At 48.0% G+C, this 21,481-nt stretch overlaps 1 protein-coding gene across 1 annotated transcript in view; it reads left to right on the top strand.

The window, feature by feature from the left end:
- The first annotated feature begins 588 nt into the window (after positions 1-588).
- Positions 589-21,481, top strand: part of TTC34 (tetratricopeptide repeat domain 34) — a 680,889-nt gene continuing 659,996 nt past the window's right edge. The window contains exon 1 of the mRNA XM_069610218.1: positions 589-1,820. The gene's annotated coding sequence lies outside the window, so the exon portion shown is untranslated. The remainder of the gene's footprint in view (positions 1,821-21,481) is intronic.

The following is a 21,481-nucleotide window of genomic DNA, read 5'->3' as shown; positions in this document are numbered from 1 at the left end:
CGACACTTTGGAGATTTTCCCAGGATACTTAGAGACATCTGCACGTCTATTATTTCATCTAGACATCCTTAAAATGGGTAAATCTACAAAACACACCCCTAGAAAACATAGACGTATCTGAAACATTTGCCCCGAATACCTGCTAAAGGAATTGGAAAACAGAACTTGTTATGCGTTGAATTGTTGCCGTTCTTTGACATCTTCCTGGAAATATGTTCTTAAACCCCGCCCTCCCTGACGTAAAGCAAAATAATATGTGTAGAACTAGTTCGGTAGGTAAAATCAATAATGTATTTGCTTAAAAGCAGCATTAAGCGAATGCCATTGTTCTCAAACTATCAATGGTTGTCCTTGCACCGGTTGTATGTAATTGGAGCGGCAGCTTTTGAGTCTAGTAGAAAGCGGAAGGAAGGGTTTAAGGAGAATGGACAGTGACCACCAGCTTTTCAGAGGGACCACTGTTAACTAGTAAAACTCTTTGTGGCCGATATAATGTACATCAAACAGAGCCCGCAGCAGGGAAAGGTTGCGAGCCCCCTTCCCCCTGCCTGGCGCTTGCGTCAGTGTTGACGATCACTATGGCAACAGAGCACATGGCTCCTGTCGCAGCATCTCAGCTGACACTGCCTGCAGCTCGGCACCTGGGACTTCTGGCAGGAGCGTTTCAAAATGCATCGCTGGCTTTAGGGGCGAACTAACCTTTCCACCCGCAGGAGCAGCTAAAATCAGACTTCAACCCACATCATCTCCGGTAGCAATAGGAACCTTCCACGATGACTTAACCAGACTTCTCCATGCGGAAGGTTAATTCGACCCTACCCACGTCACTTTGCTGGGACTCGCTGTGGCCCAACTCACTGCAGAATAAATTACAATGGACGCGCGGTTACAACTGTAAAGACGGACGCCCTCTCTCTGCGTAGACGCGGATGAAATTGCCACACCGTCCGGCAACAGAGACTACATCATGTCTATGTTAATTCCCTCCCAGGTTGTTGAGACTTCAACCTGACCCAACGCGCCACCGCAGAGAGTGAAACGGACCCACAACTCTATTCACAACAGAGAATAAAAAGGGACTATTCGCCTTTCAGAAGAGAGCACACCCGTTACAACTCCCGCAGAAGACGGTGACACACAGCCACCTTTCTTTATTCGCGCGCCAAATAATGATGGTCTCAACTCCCTGTGGACGACTAAGCTGAACATAACTCGATAGATGGGCTAATATAGATGACTTCCTGCACGTGCAAATGCGGTGTAGAAAATACCACCGTTCATGCAGGGAATTCATAGCAGTCACCCTTCACTCGTGTAGTGTTCGGTGACACTGGCTGCTCCTCTTACGGGTGAAACCAACGCTGGCCCACACAGCGTTTCAGCGCAGGAGTGACTGAGACTCACCGACAACAATTCCCTGCCGATGCAACTGGTAGGGGTCGGCATTAACTCCGTTCACGAGCGAGTGGCGATGACCTGCAGTATCTCTCTGCAAAATTGGAGGGTCACTGACCTACAGAAACTGCTTGCAGAATAGACTGACACCTACAGATGGAAACTCCCTGCAGAATGGCCGGGCACTGACCAACAGCATCTCCCTGAAAAAAGGGACATAGGAGGGAGACTCCTGCAGCGGAAGCAACCACCTCCCTGCGAGAACGGCCCGGGGGCCTTTTGGTTGGCAAGCAAAGAAAAAACAATCCTCCCCACGAAGTGAATCCACCCACCATCCCGGAGGAAGAGTGAGTAGGCGACACACTACCCCCGGAGGCCCCAGACGCAGATCCGCGGACCACGTTGCACATCCTTGTTCGCCACTAGTAAGAGAAATGTTATATTTTCCTGTATCCTCTTCTTCTTGTTCCTCACATTTGCTTTAAAAAAGAACCCCGCTGTCACAATGTCAATGGCCTCTGTCAATCAACTGCTGCGTGCAAAGTACTGTGTTTTGTATTTGTTTCCACGTATTTGCACTAAAAGGTTGGACCTTATATTCCAACATTTGAAGATGTTTTCATGATGTGTATGGAGTGGGTTTCCAGAGTTTTATTTGCCCATGAGTTTGATTACCACTTTTGTCTTCCCACCCACAACTCTGTGATATACAGATTTTTGATGACAGGAAAGTGGACCACCACCACCTAAATGTTATGTTACTTTATTTATTTATTTATGTTGTCATTTGTGGAGCGCAAAAAAAACCGGGGGCAACTGGACTCTGGTTACAGAAATTGCAGTTGAGTTAAATTGGGGAACAATTGATATTAGTACAAATTACATGAACACAAAGGCAACTAGGCGCTGGTTACAGAGGCACAGTTGATTGTATTTTGAATAAATAAAAGCATTGTTACTACAGTTACATTTATCATTACTTAAAATACGTTCACTAAGTCCACTAGATTGACTGGGCTGAATAGAGGGTGGCAGGAGATTATGCGTCCTGAGAGAAGAGCCAGGTTTTGAGGCCTTTACGGAAGGACCAGAGTGAGGTTTCAGCTCTTAGGTGAGATGGTAGGGCGTTCCAATATTTGGCCGCCACCACCGGGAAACTGCGGCCTCCAAATGTTTGGAGTTTGAATCTAGGCATGGATAGACAGTGTGAGTGGGAGGCTCTGGTTGGTCTGATGGATTGAGATTTGATGGTTTTATTGGACAGGTATTTCAGCGCAGTGTGAGCCAGACATTTATGTGTTAGGGGGAGAGTTTTGAATTGAATTTGGTCCCGGATGGGGAGCCAGTGGTATTTTTCCTAGCAGCGGAAATAGGATCCCTTTTTGGAATGTGCAGTGCTGCTCCAAGGGCATTATTTTTAAAAACTTGTATTTTTTCTTTATATTGCCTGTAGTGGTTCCAGCGAAGAGGGAATTGCAATAGTCTAATCTAGAGACAATGAGGGCCCTGGCTAGGGTGAAGCAGCTTGCAGCTTTTAGTGGAGATGAAGGGGTCTGCCTGCATTGATGAGCATAGTTGTGTAGCCCGTGGATGAGACTATGGCATTGACCTGTCTAGTTAGCGTGAGGGTAGAGTCTAGATAGATTCCCATTGTTTTGACTTCTTTAAAGACTGTTATGGAGTTGCCGTCAATGGTGAAAGATGAGTAGGCACTGTCAAGTTTGTTTAGAAGCTTTTGGGATCCGATGAGCAACAGCTCTGTTTTTTCCTCGTTCAGACATAAGGAATTAATGGCCATCCAAGCTTGGATGTTCTGATAGACAGCATTCAATAAATTGGAGTCAGTGTGATAATTGCCTGATAAGGGCAAGAGGATCTGTGTATCATCAGTGTAGTTGGTGTTCGAGATATCCTTTGAGTCTAGGAGGTCAAACTCATGTTATGTTATAGTTGATTTGTATAGCACCTTATGTACACTGGTATGATCACACATCGCTGTGGGTTAAATGCCCCCTGGAACCGTGGTCTGTATCAGTTGAGAGAGTAGTGTAGCATATAGTGCTTGGCAAAACAAAAGAGGTGATGGTTGGAAGGTTTAGAATACATCTTAACCTCTGGCATTGCTCTGAGCAACCTTCCATACCATCGTACTTTGCCGGCCAAGCCATTACAAAAGGGAAAAGACCATATGCAAATCAGGCTTGGTCCCACCCCCAAAGGGGTAGTCCAGCCTGAACGGCTAGGTCACATCCCTTCTGCACGTGACCACACGCATCTCCAGACATGTTTCAGCCTTGTTGGGCATCATCAGTCAGGAGTAGCTTGTGTTTCTAGACTCAGCAGGGACGGGACCTACGTCTGGGTGCATACCCCTCCCACTCGGGGTGACAATAGCAAAACAAAAGAGCTGATGGCTGGAAGGTTTAGAATAAATCTTAACCTCTGGCATTGTTTGGGCAACCCTCCAGACCAGCATTATTTGCCTGCCAAGCCATTACAAAAGGGAAAAGACATATGCAAATCAGGCTTGGTTCCACCCCCAAAGGGGTAGTCCAGTCTGAACTGCTAGCTCACATCCCTTCTGCACTAGACCACAAGCATCCCCAGACATTTTTCAGCCTTGTGGGTTGCATCAGTGAGGAGTAGCTTGGGTCCCTAGGACCAGCAGGCACAGGACCTAAGTCTGGGCGTACCCGTCTCACTCGGGGCGACAATAGCAAAACAAAAGAGGTGATGGCTGAAAGGTTTAGAATAAATCTTAACCTCTGGCATTGCTCTGGCAACCCTCCAGACCATCATGTGTTGCCTGCCAAGCCATTATAAAAGGGAAAGCCTTAACTGTTAGGTCACATCCCTTCTGCACAAGACCACAAGCATCCCCAAATATGTTTCAGCCTTGTTGGGCATCATCAGTGAGGAGTAGCTTGGGTCTTTAGGCTCAGAAGGCACGGGACCCATGTCTGGGCATACCCGTCACACCCGGGGTAACAATACCAAAACAAAAGAGGTGATGGCTGGAAAGTTTAGAATAAATCTTAACCTCTGGCATTGCTCTGGGCAACCCTCCAGACCATCGTTTGTTGCCTCCCAAGCCATTACAAAAAGGAAAAGACCATATGCATAATTAGGCTTGGTCCCACCCCCCAAAGGGGTAGTCCAGCCCGAACGTCTAGGTCACATCCCTTCTGCATGAGACCCCAAGCATCCCCAAACATGTTTCAGCCTTGTTGGGCATCATCAGTGAGGAGTAGCTTGGGTCTCTTGGCCCAGCAGGCACGGGACCCATGTCTGGCCATACCCGTCCCACTCAGGGTGACAATAGCAAAACAAAAAAGGTGATGGCTGGAAGGTTTAGAATACATCTTAATTTCTAGCATTGCTATGGGCAACCCTCCACACCATTGTTTGTTGCCTGCCAAGCCATTACAAAAGGGAAAAGACCATTTGCAAATCAAGCTTCATCCCACCCCAAAGGGGTAGTCCAGCCAAAACTACTAGGCCAAATCCCTTCTGCATGAGACCCCAAGCATCCCTAGACATGTTTCAGCCTGGGTGGGTGTCATCAGTGAGGAGTAGCTTGGGTCTCTAGGCCCAGCAGACACAGGACCCACTTCCTGGCATACCCGTCCCACTCGGGGTGACAATAGCAAAACGAAAGAGGTGATGGCTGGAAGGTTTAGAATGAATCGTAACCTCTGGCATTGTTCTGGACAACCCTCCAGACCATCGTTCTTTGCCTGCCAAGACATTACAAAAGGGAAAATACCATATGCAAATCAGGCTTGGTCCCACCCCCAAAGGGGTAGTCCAGCCCAAACTGCTATGTCACCACATCCCTTCTGCATGAGCCCACAAGCATCCCCAGACATGTTTCAGCCTTTTTGGAGTAGCTTGGGTCTCTAACTTGGTATCTGAGCATCCAGAGGTGGTTGCATTCTAATGCTAAGTGTGGTGCCGTGGATGTGAGTGATCAGTGTAATGTGAAAAGAAGGGAGGGTGGTCCACTAGGCCAATTATTTTGTGGGTTATAGCTGCGTTCTATCACGCCGTTGAGGTGTTCTATGAGCGATTTAGGTATGTGTGCAGCTAGGCCAAATTTAGGGGTGTAGCTGCATTTTATTGTTTGTTGATGCAAAGTGGAGAGTAAGAATATTGGTAGGAATGAGTGTCTGTGGATATCAGTGGGTGTCCTTCTTACTGTGGATGCTTTCGGAGGTCAGTTTGCTGGCCGTGTCTGTCCTGGTGGTTCGTGGTAGTGGATTTCAGAGAGAGGTATACTGGCTGGTGATGGTATGTTGTGTTATCTCGGTTGGGCGGTCCTTTTCCAGATGCTCTGTAGTGGGACTCGGAGGGCCCTTTTTCAGGGTCCCTGGAACAATTTTATGCTGGGTTGCTGGGTGTTTCATGGTTATTGCATGATTCTCCGGAGAGCTTAGCCGAGCATCGTTGCTTCTGTGCCTCTGGTGCAGGCTTCCAGGTTCTTATTCCTAGGTAGGCAGGGGTCGCCTCTATTGATCATATAACACAAGCTATGCTTTGGTGATTGAGCTAGGTGCATGCAGTCTGTAGCAGCCAAGGCCAGAAGTCCTCTAGTCTATAGGCTGACTTCCGTGCTCTGGTTGTTCTTGCTTTACCGGGATGAGGTGATTAATTAATTGATCATTCGTCTTCTGTGGCTCTTCTTTTGTGTGTCTCGTTAGTGCTGATTCTCACAGGACTTTGGACATTGGGGGGGGGGGTTAATGGCCTTAGACAGACCATTTCAAAGATTTGGGAAAAGCCATGTTTTTACCACTTTACAGTAGGCCATGTGTCCTGGTTGTGTAAAATATGGGGAGCTAGTTGTGAGTAATTCAACCATCCGCACAGTGATTGTGCGCTCACCTGGGCTTTCTATTATATATATATATTTTTAAATGAATGATTGGAGAACATTCCGCACACATTTTCCCTGCTCACCACACACATTGCTTAGTCACATGCACTCCAGGAGGACACAGCCTACAGGTGCCGTACTACCCTGTTATGTTCAGCTGAAATGTGACATCCACGGGTACATCAAAGCATCTCATGAAGGGGGGAGGCACACTTTCCTCCGGGCCATGAGCAGCCTAATTAAAATATCAAAGGCTCCATGGATCTGCCTCTCTATTGTCTAGTTCGGCTGGTGGCAGTGCATACTAATGAGAAATAATTAAGGCAAGCCTTTGAAGGGGCTTGGTCGCAGAACAGACAACAGTAAGGTGGGGCTAACACCTGCTTGATATACAATGTGTCAACATGAAGCTAGTTCCCACCCCTCGGTATGAAGGACAGTGAATAACCTGTCTGGTTCCATTATTTACCGTAGGCAACCCCTCTAGCAAGACCTGTGCTTTGATCAAGACCCACAGAGGCACTCAGTTAACCTGAGAGACACTTTGATCTACAACAGAGAGGAAGATGGGCGGGACTTAGGAGTACATGTTGTCACCTCTCACCTTTCCTGTTGCAAAGTACTCTGGTCCTGACCTCACGCATAACAGAAGGTTGTTGGTGGAGACCCAGAATTGGTTCATTAAGGTAGACCTAGCCTGCACCAATCACTGGGGTCCATTTGCCTTTAAAAGAGGACTGAAACCCTCACTTAGCAGATAATCTGACGACTTTGAAAGGAGTAAGAAGAAGGACTCATTTCAACCCTGGCTGAAGGTACAGTCTGCCATACATCTTCCACCAGTGAAGGAAGGCCAGGATTTCCAAGAGGGAAGCACAATCCCTCCCTGAAACATCTCCCAGGGAACAGAGGGAGACACAGGACTCATATGACATGTCCAGCAGCTCCATAACCAGTACCAAGCCAGCGCACAGTGTGCCCTGCTAGGTTCTGTCAGCAATCTTCCTATGTGGGAAGCGCCAGAGAGTCTCTGAACAAAGGACAAGGCTGTTGCCTGCAAACACTCTCCTCAGCTTTGGGCCGTCCACCTTGAAAGGATGCCACAAGCCCTGTGAAGAAGCTAGGAGGAGTGCCACACAAGCATCAACCAGCGTTCATCTTTTAAGGACTATTTTGAGGCAGTCCAGCCCTTGAAACGCAACAGGCTGCACCATTGACTGTTGTCATGCTGAAATCACTCAAGCTATCTGAGATGCCTTGACCAGCATTCCAGATCTGGTAACCAGCACAGAGACAGCCATTCTTGACCCTGAGCCACCATGTAGGCCAGCCTGCAGCCGTCCGCCCTGCCTCGCTTGCCGAACTGCCTGCCGCTTGATACCCGCAGCTGTCTCCCATCTTGAACTCTGTCAGAGGAGCTGCAAAGCACCTGGAACCAACACAACATTGTCGAGCATCAAGAACATCTAAAGCACCAGGTACATTGCGGTTCTGTCCCCCTGGTCCTTCTCTGAAGGCCCCTAGTGACATTTACGACCCCTTGCTCCCTTGGTGCTGCAACCAAATAACCTTGAACAGTTAAGACTGATTGCTTTACCGACTTCCCTCCTGTCAGTATTCCTTCGTGAAACTGTCTGTCCTTTGTGTTCCTTTACAGGGTGGGTTTTATTTTGTAGTGTGCTAAAACTGTCTGTTGTAGTAATAACAAAGTAGATATTTTTATACATCCTTGACTGGACACTCCCTTTTATCATTGGGTAATAATTGTATTTTCGCTGAGTTGCAACTAACCAACAATCCATGACCTTGCGGAGATAAGCCTGTCATTTTGTCCATCTTGCCAAAATTGGACAAGAAGGTTTATAATTGACTTTTGTTCCAAACTGTTCGGATCAATTCTGGTGTACTAGACATGTGGGCTGATTGATGGTTTAGAAACTGATATTCATCCCTGGACCACTGATGCCCCAGAAGTTGATTTGTCACATTGGTGGCAATTGGTGGCAAGTGGTCGGTTCAGTTGGAGCCTTACGCACAGCTTAGTAACCCAACAATAAAGGTACTGTTGCAGGCAACGTTTAGTCAATTCTAGGTATTAGTAACAGTCATGGAGCTTAACATGGTGACTATGAAAGGCATGAACAAGGATGTCCTGCACGTCTTATGTCAAGAGAGGGGATTTTTCCACAGCAGTATGGTTAATAAAGCTTAGTTGCTGACCAGCCTCCAAGCTTGGGTAGAAGTGAGGGCGGTTGGGGAGAAGACCGCAGGGGATGTGTTAGGTCTCGTGTACCCAAACGGACAAGACCTTCCGGAGGGGCAAAATGACGAGGACGACCGCATGAGCATTGTTTCTCACCAATCATCCCACCGGGTGGCAAGCATGGTTTCTCAAAACTCAAGAGTGTCAGAGAGGGCAGGGGCTAGTGCGGCATCCTGCAGGTCGAGGCCTCAGTGCAGTATCTAAGTGGCCCAGTAATTGTTTCTGGCTGTTAATGAGGTAGCGGCTAGGAAGCTCCTGCTCAAGGAGCAGAGACTAGCACTAAAGGAACAGAAATAGCTGGACAAGGTCACCATAGAGCGGGACAGGACAGCCATAGAGTTGCGCAAGCTGACGCTTGAAGAGAAGAAGGAGGCCAACAGATCCACCTCTAGCGAAAATAGCAGTAGAAGCTCAAACCAGAGTGCCTGGGATAAGCCCCGACTGCACATCCCCAAAGACGTATTGCAGCCTTATTAATTGGGGAAGGATCTTTTTGACTGGTTTGAAGCACTCAAGCTGGCTTTCCAGATACAGGAGGTGGATGAGGTACCGTGGGGTGCAGCCTTGATGAGTCGCTTACTGACATCAGGGACTCATGCAATTCTTCAGTTAACTCCTGAGGAAAGGCCTGTTTATGAGAGCATGAAGACAGCCGTCCTCGGGAAATTCTCTAAAACCACAGAACAGTATCTCAAGATCTTCACAGTGCTCAGAAAGAAAAGTGGGAAGGCATTTGAAGTGTTCACACTTGTTGAAATATCTCAGTGGGTGGGTGACTGGTAACAAAGTTGACACTTTTAAAGGGACATACAATTTTATTGCGTGTGAGCATGTATTGAAAAATTGTGAGGTTGACCTACACCAGCATTTTGTGGGCAAGACTGTCACAGACCGTAGGGAGCTTGCAAAGGCTGCCGACAGGTTTGTGAGTACTCGAGTCCAGAAAAAGGCTCATGTGAGCAACCCCAAACTGGAAGAGAAATCAGCGGACAAAAAAGTAAACAAGGATGGGAAGGACAAAGGTCCAACCCAATCCTATTCGAAGTCAGGTCCCCAAAAGAATGAAGGGAAATCCCAAAACTCTAGTTCATCCGTGCACACCGAAACAAAGAGCGCAAGCACCCCTAAGACTGGGACCCCTGTATTCTCACAACCCAAAGGTTGTCTCCTGTGTAGGGAGCTGGGCCATAGGAAAGGGGACGCTATTCCCGAAAGGCATATGCCATGTTTAGGGGATCATACACTTCTTACCCCATGGATAAGATATATATTATACAAAAAGAAGGTATGCTAACAGGTGTCTCAACCCAAAAAAATCCAATGACAGCTGGTACATCTAATACCCAGAATTCACACATGAACGTTAAAACTTTTTTTTCATTGAACATATAGATACTGATACTCATAAAAATAACACATTACATAAAACTCCATAAAAACATATAAAACATATATTTCACAGCACACAAGAAGTACAAACAATGTGGGTTCATTCTTCCAATAACTAGATCAACACCATGTGATATTTCACATTGAAGTTGTTTCCTTCCTTTTGAGAGTGTTGTTATTGTTTTTTTAAACCCAACTTACACAAGTTTCTGTCCCTAGAACACAGATAAATGTAGGACATTCATCAGGGGTATACAGTTGCTTGTGTCATTAGTGGTGATAGAGTCTTCTTTCCTATCATCCCCTCTCTGCCAAGTGTGTTCAAAAATGGGAACCCTTGTTTGTTTGTTTGTTTTATTATTTGTAAGGTGAACCTAACCGTGGGTAGTAGGGTGCAAGCAACAAGAGGAGTGTACAACTTAAGTTACAGAGCACGGAGTGAATGAATCCAACTAGGTTGCAGTGTTGGAAGTATCAAACATTTGAACCAATACATCAAAGTACAAATTATAAGTGAATATATGTAATTTGCAAGGTGAGAATATATCTAGACATGGAGGTGAGAGGGAATACAATTTATACAATATAAATTTATACAGGATATACAGTTTATACACAATTGCGGCGTGGCAGTAGAAGTAATTGGATATCCTAGCCTTAGGTGTCACGTTCCTTGATCCAGCGGATGGTATTGGATTGTATCTGAATTGTAGGTAGGGAACGTCTTCCCTAAGGAATGGTGGTAAGGAATTCCCAAATTGTGCTGCTTTGACAGGAAAGCTATTCCCTCCAGACATAGTACGTTTGAATCTTGGGACAAGGAGGAGGTTTGAGTTGGCCTTTCTAGAGGGGCGGCAGGAAGTCGGTCTGGTGAACCTTGTTATCAAATATTGAGGGGTCGCTTGGTGTAAGCATTTGTGGGTCAGAGATACCGATTTAAGGAAAATGTTATCTATAGTAGAAAGCCAGTTGAGCGATCTTCTAGTCTCTGAAATATGTGCTTACCTCGGGATACTTAGGGCTGCTCTTAAGGCATTATTTTGCAGGATATGAATTTTATTTGTAATGTATTTGTTACTGCCTACGTAGAGCGCGTTGCAATAATCCAGCTTGGATAGGATCAATGCTCTAGCTAGAGTGAAATAGTTGTTAGGTGAGAGGAATGGTTTGGATGCCCTAATGAGTTTGTATGTATAGGATGTGGCGGAGGCCATGGCGTTGACTTGTATTTTGAAGGTGAGCGTTGAATCTAAATAGAATCCTAGGGTTTTAACCTCCTTAGCTACGGTGATGATATTATTGTCAATGACAAAAGAGGAGTAGTTTTTACCTAATTTATTGAGGTTGGGTGTGGTGCCTAAGATGAGGAGTTCTGTCTTGTCATCATTCAGGCATAGACCATGAGAGGCCATCCATGCCTGGATGAAGAGGTACACACGATTTACAAAGGCAAATCCTTGTTGTAATCCCCCGTCAACGGAATGAGGATCTGGGTATCATCAGCATAGTTCGTGTAGGTGATACCCAGGCCATCTAGATCATCGAAACGGGGCTTTGTAAAAATGTTGCACAGGGTAGGGGAGACACAAGAACCTTGTGGCACACCACAGGTAATGGGCATCGGGTCAGCAGCTGCTGAAGGGGAAAAAACTTGCATAGTGCGATTATTGAGGAAGGACTAGATCCATTCAGATGCCTCATGGGAGAAATGAGCTGCCGACTGTAAGTGGGTGCAGAGGATCTCGTGGTTGACCAGATCAAATGCAGCTGAGAGCTCGAGCAGTAGCAGAAGTGCTGTCTTACCCTCATCTCTCAGCTCATCTATCTGTGCCTTAAGATCTATGAGTGCAGTCTCAGTCCCGTGCTGAGGTCTGAAGCCTGATTGTTGGACTCCTAGGAGGTGGTTAAGTTCAAGGTATTGTTGGATTTGTTGGTATGCTAGTTTATCAAGGATTTTGAGAAGAAACGGCACTGTAGTGATAGGAAGGTAGTTGGTATGGATGGCTGGATCTAGATTCGTTTTTTAAGGAGAGGGAGGACCCAGGATTGTTTCAGGTTGTTGGGTATGGAGCCGGCTGTAAAGGAAACATTTATTAGTTTAGTGATAAATGGTGAGAGTTTTCGAGCTGCATCTTTTATCAGTTGTGCAGGGCATAGGTCCCCATGGCAGTTTGAAGGTTTGAGTGCAAGAATAACTTTTTCAACCTCTTTAGTAGAGACTTTACTGAAATTGAAGAGGGGAGTGGTGGGCACAAGAGGTGACGTCCAGGTGGGTTGAGGAGTAGAACTTGTGTTGCTCAATTTAAAGATGGAGAGAAGGGAGTCTTTTTTTTACTGATTTTAGTTTGCAGAGAAGTGATTTTACAAGAGCTTTTTGAATATTTGTGCACCAGTTTTTGTCCTTGATGCATGAGTCAGGTGGCTGGATGGGAGTTTCTATTTCTTTCAGGATTGAGAAGAGCTCTTTAGTGTTAGATTTCGCTTGAGAGATTCGAATGTTATAAGTAGTTTATTTTGCAAGGATGATTTCTTTTTTATACTGGGAAGCTAAATTCCTTAAATTTATCTTATTAATTTCAGATGGATCTGATCTCCAAATTTTTTTCATAGCATTGTTTCTCCTTTCTGATAGCTTTAAGGTGAGGAGAGAACCAGTTGTTCACATGTTTGCAAGGTTTACTCTTTCTAACTTTGAGAGGTGCTATGGCATCAAGGGAGGATAGAATTACTTTATTGTACAGGTCTACCATGGTTGAGGGATCCATATGGTCGGGAATAAGAGTGGGTATGATCATAGGAATAAGGTTTTCAGGAGTGATATTTCTCTTATTTCTAGTTGGGACGGCAGGGGCTATGCTGTTAGGTTGCAGCATTGGTGGGCTCTAGGGCGAATGTGATACAGTGATGATCAGACTACGGCTGTGGAGTTATAGATGAGACTGTAAGTGGGCAGTTATGCACAGCTAGCCAATCCAAGGTTCTACCTTTGGTATGGGTAGGATCTGTGATTTTCTGGGTGAAGCCTAATTCTTCTAAGGTGTTGTTGATTATGGTGGCATTAGTGTCTGACGGGTCTTTAAGACCAAGGTTTAAATCTCCTAATATGATGCTTTGGGAAGAGTTCTTGAGATTATGCGTTATGATATTTGTTAGGTCATCTTCAAATGAACCTAGTGGACCAGGAGGCCTGTATATGAGGTGAATGGATAGAGTCTGCGTATTAGATAGAGTTATCTGAGCCGTTAGGGATTCACAAGAACTTATGTTGTGTGGTGGTGAGAGAATCACTGATAGGTTAGTTTTAGCTATAAAAGCAAGGCCACCACCTCGAGAGGTGGTACGGTCGAGTCTAAGGAGGGTGTAGTCATCTGGCACAGCTAGCACAATTGCCGGGCCGGCTGCTGGGTGGAGCCAGGATTCAGTAACAGCTAGGAAGTCTAAGTTCTCCTTGAGTAGTAAGTCAGCTATGTCAGTAGCCTGGGCTACCATAGAGTGTGCATTTATGAGAGCGGCTCTCATCCCAGACTGAGCTGGTGTTAGGATTGCTAGTTGTTTTTTAGGTTTGCAATTCATCCGGATAGTTGGAGTAGGTGCCAGTGATGGCTTGAGTTGCGCAAGCTGCGGGTGGCATTACTGTGCACTCGTTTGGTTGGAGGGTCATAGAGCCTTGGTAGTCTGCCACGTAATTTAAGGTTCCTCTGTGCAGCAGTGCCTGGTATGGTAATCATGGCAGCCTGTATGAGGGCATTCTGCGCTGGTGGGAGTGGATTAAGGAGCATGGTGTAGTCGTGTAGTCATGTAGGCGAGTAATATATAGAATAATTCTTAGTAGGACAGTGTAATGCATTGGGAAATACATTATATGCATAGAACTGGTAAGGGATCAAGCAAAGTATAGAAAATATCTGTGCCTAATAACATAGGAGTAACACAGTGCAAATGTAGAAACCAACTGCTAATCAGTGGAAGCTGTGCGAGTATCGCACAAGTGTAGAAGCAGTCTAAGGCTAGTAACATCTAAGGCAAATTAAATTTAGGGTATCTGATATATTTGGCCACAAAGGCACTTAGTGCACTGCAGCAGTAGCTAATAGAGTACTGCATCAGGTGGGCTATACGCAAAGTATTCTGGTATGCAAGTGTGGCAAAAAACTAGGGAATGCTTCAAGGTGTATGGAGGGGACAAGTACAAAGCTGGTGATCAAAGTAAGCACATAGTATGCTACTATGTCTAAGCTTGGGTACTAGGCATGAGTGGTTTCAAGAGATGTGTATGCACAAACAGTGGAACATCTAGATTCGATTTTTAGCAATCAGGGCTAAAAGTAGGGCCAATTACAGTAGGCAAAACAAAAGAGGTGATGGCTGGAAGGTTTAGAATGAATCTTAACCTCTGGCATCGCTCTAGGCAACCCTCCAGATGATCGTTCTTCGCCTGCCAAGCCATTACAAAAGGGGAAATACCATATGCAAATCAGGCTTGGTCCCACCCCGAGAGGGGTAGTCCAGCCCGAACTGCTAGGTCACATCCCTTCTGCTCGAGACCACAAGCATCCCCAGACATGTTCAGCCTGTTGGGCGTCATCAGTGAGTAGTAGCTTGGGTCTCTAGGCCCAGCAGGCATGCAACCCACGTCTGGGCATACCCGTCCCACTCGGGGTGACAATAGCAAAACAAAAGAGGTGATGGCTGGAAGGTTTAGAATGAATCTTAACCTCTGGCATCGCTCTAGGCAACCCTCCAGACCATTGTTCTTTGCCTGCCAAGACATTACAAAAGGGGAAAAACCATATGCATATCAGGGTTGGTCCCACCCCCAAAGGGGTAGTCCAGCCCAAACTGCTAGGTCAAATCCCTTCTGCACGAAACCACAAGCATCCACAGACATGTTTCAGCCATGTTGGGCGTCATCAGTGAGGAGTAGCTTGGGTCTCTCGGTCCAGCAAGCACGGGACCCACGTCTGGGCATACACGTCCCACTCGGGATGACAATAGCAAAACAAAAGAGGTGATGGCTGGAAGGTTTAGAATGAATCTTAACCTCTGGCATCGCTCTAGGCAACCCTCCAGACCATTGTTCTTCGCCTGCCAAGCCATTCCAAAAGGGGAAAGACCATATGCAAATCAGGCTTGGTCCCACCCCTAAAGGGGTAGTCCAGCCCAAACTGGTAGGTCACATTCCTTCTGCACGAGACCACAAGCATCCCCAGACATTTTTCAGCCTTGTTGGGCGTCATCAGTGAGGAGTAGCTTGGGTCTCTAGGCCCAGCAGGCAGGGGACCCACATCTGGGCATACCCGTCCCACTCGGGCTGACAATAGCAAAACAAAAGGGGTGATGGCTGGAAGGTTAAGAATGAATCTTAACCTCTTGCATCACTCTAGGCAACCCTCCAGACCATCGATTTTCGCCTGCCAAGCCATTACAAAAGGGGAAAGACCATATGCAAATCAGGCTTGGTCCCACCCCCAAAGGGGTAGTCCAGCCCGAACTGCTAGGTCACATCCCTTCTGCACGAGACCACAAGCATCCCCAGACATGTTTCAGCCATGTTGGGTATCATCAGTGAGGAGTAGCTTGGGACTCTAGGCCCAGCAGGCACGGGACCCCCTCTGGGCATACCCGTCCCACTCGGGGTGACAATAGCAAAACAAAAGAGGTGATGGCTGGAAGGTTTAGAATTAATCTTAACCTCTGGCATCGCTCTAGGCAACCCTCCAGACCATCGTTCTTTGCCTTCCAAGCCATTACAAAAGGGGAAAGACCATATGTAAATCAGGCTTGGTCCCTCCCCCAAAGGGATAGTCCAGCCGAACTGCTAGATCACATCCCTTCTGCACGAGACCACAAGCATCCCCAGACATGTTTCAGCCTTGTTGGGCGCCATCAGTGAGGAGTAGCTTGGGTCTCTAGGCCCAGCAGGCACCGGACCCACGTCTGGGCATACCCGTCCCACTCGGGTTGACAATAGCAAAACAAAAGAGGTGATGGCTGGAAGGTTTAGAATAAATCTTAACCTCTGGCATCGCTGTAGGCAACCCTCCAGACCATCGTACTTTGCCTGCCAAGCAATTACAAAAGGGGAAAGACCATATGCAAATCAGGCTTGGTCCTACCCACAAAGGGGTAGTCCAGCCCGAACTGCTAGGTCACATCCCTTCTGCATGAGACCACAAGCATCCCCAGACATGTTTCAGCCTTGTTGGGTGTCATCAGTGAGGAGTAGCTTGGGTCTCAAGGCCCAGCAGGCACCGGACCCACGTCTGGGCATACCCGTCCCACTCGGGTTGACAATAGCAAAACAAAAGAGGTGATGGCTGGAAGGTTTAGAATAAATCTTAACCTCTGGCATCGCTCTAGGCAACCCTCCAGACCATCGTTCTTTGCCTGCCAAGCCATTACAAAAGGGGAAAGACCATATGCAAATCGGGCTTGGCCCCACCCCCAAAGGGGTAGTCTAGCACGAACTGCTAGGTCACATCCCTTCTGCACGAGACCACAAGAATCCCCAGACATATTTCAGCGTTGTTGGGTGTCATCAGTGAGGAGTAGCTTGGGTCTCTAGGCAAAGCAGGCACGGGACCCACGTCTGGGCATACCCGTCCCACTCAGGGTGACAATAGCAAAACAAAAGAGTTGATGGCTGGAAGGTTTAGAATGAATCTTAACCTCTGGCATCGCTCTAGGCAACCCTCCAGACCATCGTTCTTCACCTGCGAAGCCATTACAAAAGGGGAAAGACCATATGCAAATCAGGCTTGGTCCCACCCCCAAAGGGGTAGTCCAGCCCGAACTGGTAGGTCACATCCCTTCTGCTCGAGACCACAAGCATCCCCAGACATGTTTCAGCCTGTTGGGCGTCATCAGTGAGTAGTAGCTTGGGTCTCTAGGCCCAGCAGGCATGCAACCCATGTCTGGGCATACCCGTCCCACTCGGGGTGACAATAGCAAAACAAAAGAGGTGATTGCTGGAAGGTTTAGAATAAATCTTAACCTCTGGCATCGCTCTAGGCAACCCTCCAGACCATCGTTCTTCACCTGCCAAGCCATTACAAAAGGGGAAAGACCATATGCAAATCAGGCTTGGTCCCACCCCCAAAGGGGTAGTCCAGCCTGAACTGGTAGGTCACATCCCTTCTGGCGGAGACCACAAGCATCCCCAGACATGTTTCAGCCTCGTTGGACGTCATCAGTGAGGAGTAGCTTGGGTCTCTAGGCCCAGCAGGCAGGGGATCCACATCTGGGCATACTCGTCCCACTCGGGCTGACAATAGCAAAACAAAAGAGGTGATGGCTGGAAGGTTAAGAATGAATCTTAACCTCTGGCATCACTCTAGGCAACCCTCCAGACCATCGTTTTTCACCTGCCAAGCCATTACAAAAGGGGAAAGACCAAATGCAAATCAGGCTTGGTCCCACCCCCAAAGGGGTAGTCCGGCCCGAACTGCTAGGTCACATCCTTTCTGCACGAGACCACAAGCACCCCCAGACATGTTTCAGCCTTGTTGGTCGCCATCAGTGAGGAGTAGCTTGGGTCTCTAGGCCCAGCAGGCACGGGACCAAGTCTGGGCATATCCGTCCCACTCAGGGTGACAATAGCAAAACAAAAGAGGTGATGGCTGGAAGGTTTAGAATGAATCTTAACCTCTGGCATCGCTCTAGGCAACCCTCCAGACCATCGTTCTTTGCCTGCCAAGCCATTACAAAAGGGGAAAGACCATATGCAAATCAGGCTTGGTCCCACCCACAAAGGGGTAGTCCAGCCCGAACTGCTAGATCACATCCCTTCTGCTTGAGACCACAAGCATCCCCAGACATGTTTCAGCCTTGTTGGGTGTCCTCAGTGAGGAGTAGCTTGGGTCTCTAGGCAAAGCAGGCACGGGACCCCCGTTTGGGCATGCCCGTCCCACTCAGGGTGACAATAGCAAAACAAAAGAGTTGATGGCTGGAAGGTTTAGAATGAATCTTAACCTCTGGCATCGCTCTAGGCAACCCTCCAGACCATCGTTCTTCACCTGCGAAGCCATTAAAAAAGGGGAAAGACCATATGCAAATCAGACTTGATCCCACCCCCAAAGGGGTAGTCCAGCCCGAACTGCTAGGTCACATCCCTTCTGCACGAGACCACAAGCATCCCCAGACATTTTTCAGCCTTGTTGGGTGTCATCAGTGAGGAGTAGCTTGGGTCTCTAGGCCCAGCAGGCACGAGACCCACGTCTGGGCATACCCGTCCCACTCGGGTGACAATAGCAAAACAAAAGAGGTGATGGCTGGAAGGTTTAGAATGAATCTTAACCTCTGGCATCGCTCTAGGCAACCCTCCAGACCATCGTTCTTCACCTGCGAAGCCATTAAAAAAGGGGAAAGACCATATGCAAATCAGACTTTGTCCCACCCCCAAAGGGGTTGTCCAGCCCGACCTACTAGGTCACATCCCTTCTGCACGAGACCACAAGCATCCCCAGACATGTTTCAGCTTGTTGGGCATGATCAGTGAGGAGTAGCTTGGATCTCTAGGACCAGCAGGCTCGGGACCCACGTCTGGGCATACCCGTCCCACTCGGGGTGACAATAGCAAAACAAAAGAGGTGATGGCTGGAAGGTTAAGAATGAATCTTAACCTCTTGCATCACTCTAGGCAACCCTCCAGACCATCGTTCTTCGCCTGCCAAGCCATTACAAACGGGGAAAGACCATATGCAAATCAGGCTTGGTCCCACCCCCAAAGGGGTAGTCCAGCCCGAACTGCTAGGTCACATCCCTTCTGCACGAGACCACAAGCATCCCCAGACATATTTCAGCCTTGTTGGGCGCCATCAGTGAGGAGTAGCTTGGGTCTCTAGGCCCAGCAGGCACCGGACCCACGTCTGGGCATACCCGTCCCACTCGGGTTGACAATAGCAAAACAAAAGAGGTGATGGCTGGAAGGTTTAGAATAAATCTTAACCTCTGGCATCGCTCTAGGCAACCCTCCAGACCATCGTTCTTTGCCTGCCAAGCCATTACAAAAGGGGAAAGACCATATGCAAATCAGGCTTGGTCCTACCCACAAAGGGGTAGTCCAGCCCGAACTGCTAGGTCACATCCCTTCTGCATGAGACCACAAGCATCCCCAGACATGTTTCAGCCTTGTTGGGTGTCATCAGTGAGGAGTAGCTTGGGTCTCAAGGCCCAGCAGGCACGGGACCCACGTCTGGGCATACCCGTCCCACTCGGGGTGATAATAGCAAAACAAAAGAGGTGATGGCTGGAAGGTTTAGAATAAATCTTAACCTCTGGCATCACTCTAGGCAACCCTCCAGACCATCGTTCTTTGCCTGCCAAGCCATTACAAAAGGGGAAAGACCATATGCAAATCGGGCTTGGCCCCACCCCCAAAGGGGTAGTCCAGCACGAACTGCTAGGTCACATCCCTTCTGCACGAGACCACAAGAATCCCCAGACATATTTCAGCGTTGTTGGGTGTCATCAGTGAGGAGTAGCTTGGGTCTCTAGGCAAAGCAGGCACGGGGCCCACGTCTGGGCATACCCGTCCCACTCAGGGTGACAATAGCAAAACAAAAGAGTTGATGGCTGGAAGGTTTAGAATGAATCTTAACCTCTGGCATCGCTCTAGGCAAACCTCCAGACCATCGTTCTTCACCTGCTTAGCCATTACAAAAGGGGAAAGACCATATGCAAATCAGGCTTGGTCCCACCCCCAAAGGGGTAGTCCATCCCGAACTGCTAGATCACATCCCTTCTGCATGAGACCACAAGCATCCCCAGACATGTTTCAGCCTTGTTGGGTGTCATCAGTGAGGAGTAGCTTGGGTTTCTAGGACCAGCAGGCACGGGACCCAAGTCTGGGCATACCCGTCCCACTCGGGGTGACAATAGCAAAACAAAAGAGGTGATGGCTGGAAGGTTTAGAATGAATCTTAACCTCTGGCATCGCTCTAGGCAACCCTCCAGACCATCGTTCTTTGCCTTCCAAGCAATTACAAAAGGGGAAGACCATATGCAAATCAGGCTTGGTCCCACCCCCAAAGGGGTAGTCCAGCCCGAACTGCTAGGTCACATCCCTTCTGAACGAGACCACAAGCATCCCCAGACATGTTTCAACCTTGTTGGGCGTCATCAGTGAGGAGTAGCTTGGGTCTCTAGGCCCAGCAGGCACCGGACCCACGTCTGGGCATACCCGTCCCACTCAGGGTGACAATAGCAAAACAAAAGAGTTGATGGCTGGAAGGTTTAGAATGAATCTTAACCTCTGGCATCGCTCTAGGCAACCCTCCAGACCATCGTTCTTCACCTGCGAAGCCATTACAAAAGGGGAAAGACCATATGCAAATCAGGCTTGGTCCCACCCCCAAAGGGGTAGTGCAGCCCGAACTGCTAGATCACATCCCTTCTGCATGAGACCACAAGCATTCCCAGACATGTTTCAGCCTTTTTGGGTGTCATCAGTGAGGAGTAGCTTGGGTTTCTAGGCCCAGCAGGCACGGGACCCACGTCTGGGCATACCCGTCCCACTCGGGGTGACAATAGCAAAACAAAAGAGGTGATGGCTGGAAGGTTTAGAATGAATCTTAACCTCTGGCATCGCTCTAGGCAACCCTCCAGACCATCGTTCTTCGCCTTCCAAGCCATTACAAAAGGGGAAAGACCATATGCAAATCAGTCTTGGTCCCACCCCCAAAGGGGTATTCCAGCCCGAACTGCTAGGTCACATCCCTTCTGCACGAGACCACAAGCATCCCCAGACATGTTTCAGCCTTGTTGGGCGTCATCAGTGAGGAGTAGCTTGGGTCTCTAGGCAAAGCAGGCACGGGACCCACGTCTGGGCATACCTGTCCCACTCAGGGTGACAATAGCAAAACAAAAAAGTTGATGGCTGGAAGGTTTAGAATGAATCTTAACCTCTGGAATTGCTCTAGGCAACCCTCCAGTCCATTGTTCTTCACCTGTGAAGCCATTACAAAAGGGGAAAGACCATATGCAAATCAGGCTTGGTCCCACCCCCAAAGGGGTAGTCCAGCCCGAACTGCTAGGTCACATCCCTTCTGCACGAGACCACAAGCATTCCCAGACATGTTTCAGCCTTTTTGGGTGTCATCAGTGAGGAGTAGCTTGGGTCTCTAGGCCCAGCAGGCACCGGACCCACGTCTGGGCATACCCGTTCCACTCGGGGTGACAATAGCAAAACAAAAGAGGTGATGGCTGGAAGGTTTAGAATGAATCTTAACCTCTGGCATCGCTCTAGGCAACCCTCCAGACCATTGTTCTTTGCCTGCCAAGCCATTACAAAAGGGGAAAGAACATATGCAAATCAGGCTTGGTCCCACCCCCAAAGGGGTAGTCCAGCCCGAACTGCTAGGTCACATCCCTTCTGCACGAGACCACAAGAATCCCCAGATATGTTTCAGCCTTGTTGGGTGTCATCAGTGAGGAGTAGCTTGGGTCTCTAGGCAAAGCAGGCACGGGACCCACGTCTGGGCATACCTGTCCCACTCAGGGTGACAATAGCAAAACAAAAAAGTTGATGGCTGGAAGGTTTAGAATGAATCTTAACTTCT

The sequence above is a fragment of the Ambystoma mexicanum genome, chromosome 8 (assembly GCF_040938575.1).
Source record: "Ambystoma mexicanum isolate Mex_15411 chromosome 8, UKY_AmexF1_1, whole genome shotgun sequence".
Classification (NCBI taxonomy): domain Eukaryota; kingdom Metazoa; phylum Chordata; class Amphibia; order Caudata; family Ambystomatidae; genus Ambystoma; species Ambystoma mexicanum.
Note: the sequence above shows the minus strand (reverse complement) of the source record. Positions and strands in the feature narration are given on the sequence as shown.